The sequence below is a fragment of the Nicotiana tomentosiformis genome, chromosome 9, assembly GCF_000390325.3.
Source record: "Nicotiana tomentosiformis chromosome 9, ASM39032v3, whole genome shotgun sequence".
Classification (NCBI taxonomy): domain Eukaryota; kingdom Viridiplantae; phylum Streptophyta; class Magnoliopsida; order Solanales; family Solanaceae; genus Nicotiana; species Nicotiana tomentosiformis.
This window is the reverse complement of record NC_090820.1, coordinates 65,354,040-65,357,943: the sequence shown is the minus strand read 5'-3', so window position 1 is coordinate 65,357,943 and position 3,904 is coordinate 65,354,040.

Genomic DNA, 3,904 nt, shown 5'->3' with positions numbered 1-3,904 from the left:
GTCTGGCACTACAGACCACGATATGCGCAGTGCGGTGCAGTTGTTGACTAGCTTGGTAGCTGCTCAAGCTCAGAGGTAGAATATCGGTGCTGCTGATAAAGCGATTAGTGCGAGAGTTCGTGATTTTATTAATCTAGACCCTCCAGTGTTTACCGGATCAGACCCCAAGGAGGACCCGCAAACATTTATTAATCAGGTTCATTGTACATTGCGGGTTATGCATGCTAGTGATACGGAGGCAGTATAGTTGGCTTCTTATCGGTTACAGGATTTAGCGATTTTATGGTATGATAGTTGGGAGAGATCTAGGGGTCCGAACGCCCCTTCATCCGTGTGGAAGGAATTTTCTGAGGCCTTTCTTCGTCACTACTTGCCAGCTGAGATACGACGAGCTAGAGCTGATAAGTTCTTGAACCTTCGACAGGGTAATATGAGTGTACGAGAGTATAGTATACAGTTTGATTCTTTAGCAAGTTATACTCCCCATATGGTGGCCGAGATGAGTGATAGGGTGCACCTATTCGTGAACGGGTTGGGACCACATCGGATAAATGAGTGCACAACAGCCTCCTTGGTAGGGGGCATGGATATTTCCCGTATTCAGGCTTATGCCCAGATCCTTCAGGATCATAAGTTATATGCTAAGCTCTCTAAATGTGAATTCTTGTTGAACTCAGTAGCATTCCTTGGCTATGTGATATCTGATGAGGGTATTAGTGTCGACACTCAGAAGATCGATGCAGTGAAGAATTGGCTGAGACCTATAACACCGTCAGAAGTCCGCAGCTTCCTGGGGATAGTAGGATATTATAGGCGGTTTGTAGAAGGGTTTTCCTCTATATCAGAACCATTGACTAAGTTAACACAGAAAGCTACCAAGTTCCAGTGGTTTGATGCTTGTGAACATAGTTTTCAGGAGCTAAAGAATCTATTGACATCTGCACCAGTGCTCACTCTCCTAGAAGGAACAGAAGGTTATGTGGTATATTGTGATGCCTCAGGTATAGGTTTGGGGTGCGCATTGATGCAACGTGGGAAGGTGATTGATTATGCATCAAGACAATTGAAGAAGCATGAAAAGAATTACCCGACTCATGATTTGGAATTGGCTGCAGTAATATATGCTTTGAAGATATGGCGGCACTACTTATACGGCATCCATGTTGACATCTACAAAGATCACAAGAGTTTACAATACATCTTCAAGCAGAAGGAGTTGAATTTGAGGCAGCGTAGGTGGCTTGAATTACTGAAAGACTATGACGTCGAGATATTGTACCATCCCGGTAAAGCCAATGTTGTGGCAGATGCTCTTAGCCGTAAGTCAATGGGAAGCTTAATACATATTGAGGCAGGTAGACAAGGGTTGACCAAAGAGCTTCACCAGCTGGCCAATATGAGAATCAGATTGTTGGACTCTGATGACGGAGGTGTTACTGTACAGAATACACCATAATCATCTTTGGTAGCCGAGGTAAAAGCACGGCAATATGAAGATCCTACCTTAGTAAGATTGAGAGAGGGAATTCAGCAGTGTAAGATTACAGCTTTCAAGATCGGAGGAGGTGGGACACTGAGATACCAGGGCCGATTATGTGTGCCTAGTGTGGCAGGGTTGCGAGAGAAGATTATGATTGAGATTCATCAGTCCCGATATTCTATCCATCCCGGCTCGACAAGTATGTATCATGACGTTAAGGAGCAGTATTTGTGGGATAACATGAAGGAGTCTATTGCAGAATTTGTAGCTCAGTGTTCTAATTGTCAACAAGTAAAGATCGAGCATCAGAAACCCAGTGGATTGATTCAGAATATAGAGATTCTAACCTGGAAATGGGAGGTGATTAATATGGACTTCATTATTGGATTACCTCACTCTTATAATAAGTTTGACTCCATCTGGGTGATAGTTCATCGACTTACAAAATCTGCCCATTTTTTGCTAGTTAAGACAACTTACACGGCTGAAGATTATGCGAAGTTGTATATCAAAGAGATTGTTAGGCTTCATGGTGTGCCGGTATCTATTATATCAGACCGAGGAGCTCAATTTACGGCTAACTTTTGGTGGTCTTTTCAGAAGGGTTTAGGCACACAAGTAAATCTCAGCACTGCATTCCATCCACAGACTGACGGACAGGCTGAACGTACCATTCAGATGCTTGAAGATATGCTACGAGCATATGTTCTAGATTTCAAGGGGAATTAGGATGACCATCTGGCACTTATAGAATTCGCCTACAATAATAGCTACCATTCCAGTATTAAAATGGCCCTGTATGAGGCACTGTACGTGAGGAGATGTAGATCACCAGTTGGATGGTTCGAAGTCGGTGAGACAAAATTATATGGGCAAGATTTGATTCACCAAGCCATTGAGAAGGTGAAAGTGATACAAGAGCGACTGAAGACGGCACAAAGCAGGCAAAAGTCTTATTTCGATGTCCGACGTCGTGATCTGGAATTTGAGGTTGGTGATTGGGTTTTCCTAAAGATCTCGCCGATGAAGGGTGTTATGCGTTTTGGGAAGAAGGGTAAGTTGAGTCCGCGATATATTGGGCCGTACAAAATTCTTCGACGAATTGGACAGGTTGCTTATGAGTTAGAATTGCTATCCGAATTGGAATTTGTACACCCGGTATTCCATGTATCTATGTTGAGGAAATGTATTAGAGACACTTCTAGGGTCGTCCCTATCAAAGATGTACAAGTTACAGAGGATCTATCATATGATAAAGTGCCAGTGTCTATATTAGATCGACAAGTCCGCAAGCTGAGAATAAAGGATGTAGCTTCCATCAAAGTATTATGGAGGAACAAGAATATAGAAGAAATGACATGGGAAGCAGAAGAGGAGATGAAGTCTAAATACCCTTACCTTTTCAAGAGTGAAGATAACGAGGATGCCGGAGGAAAGAAGGACGCATTATAAGGTGGAACGGCTCTATGAGGTAAGCAATAGCTTGTGAATACTTTTTTTTAAATACAAAATGGTGATATGCAGATAATGTACATATCCATAATGCTTTGTATAGTCTTGTAAGGCCATAGGTTGGGTTTAACTGCTTGCAAGTTTGGCTAGTGTCCATTTTATAGGGGAAGCTCAGCCGGAAATTTCCGTCGTAATCCACGATGAGTTAGACACCCCATAAACCCTTACATTCGAGGACGAATGTTCCTAAGGGGGAGAGGGTGTTACAACCCAAATTCGCATACCTTGGATCATGCCGTAAGTTAGTCGACGTAAATCCAAGAAGAGATTATCTTTGAGATGATAAGAAGTTAATCCTATTGGTCTTAAACGATACAAGGGTGTATAAGAGTGGTTAACAAGTATTAGAAGTTACACGAATCAAGGATGTTGTAACCCGTATTTTCGGGTAACACTAGAGGTGATTAATTGTCCCAAGAGGTCATGTTTTAATGTATTTGAATCATATAATATCCGTATCATAAGTCTTGAAGTCAAGCGAGTTATGAAACAAAGTCGATAAAAGTTGTCGCAACTTACGTTTATAATTTTACTTAAACTTTAGGTCAAATATTACTACAGTTTTATCCCAATATACTTGGAATTATGGGGTGATCTACCTATCAAATTGAAGATCTATAAGTCTAGTTTCCAAATCATTAAACCGTTCATCGATACGATCTCGGAATAGAGAGATAATTGCGTTTTTGTGAGAGTGCGCCAAGCAGCTCTCTATGGGGCCCACATAGGCGGTTTAAGACATATGGATATATATAAGATACCTCAACCCCGTTTTAAGTCATTATTTTTCAGTATATTCAGACCTTAGAACCCTAAAAATACTCTCTCAAGGTTCTCTCATGATCCAAGTCCCAAACAAAGGGCAAACAACACAAATCAAATGTCGGGAATCCCGTGGCGCTAGTAAGTTTC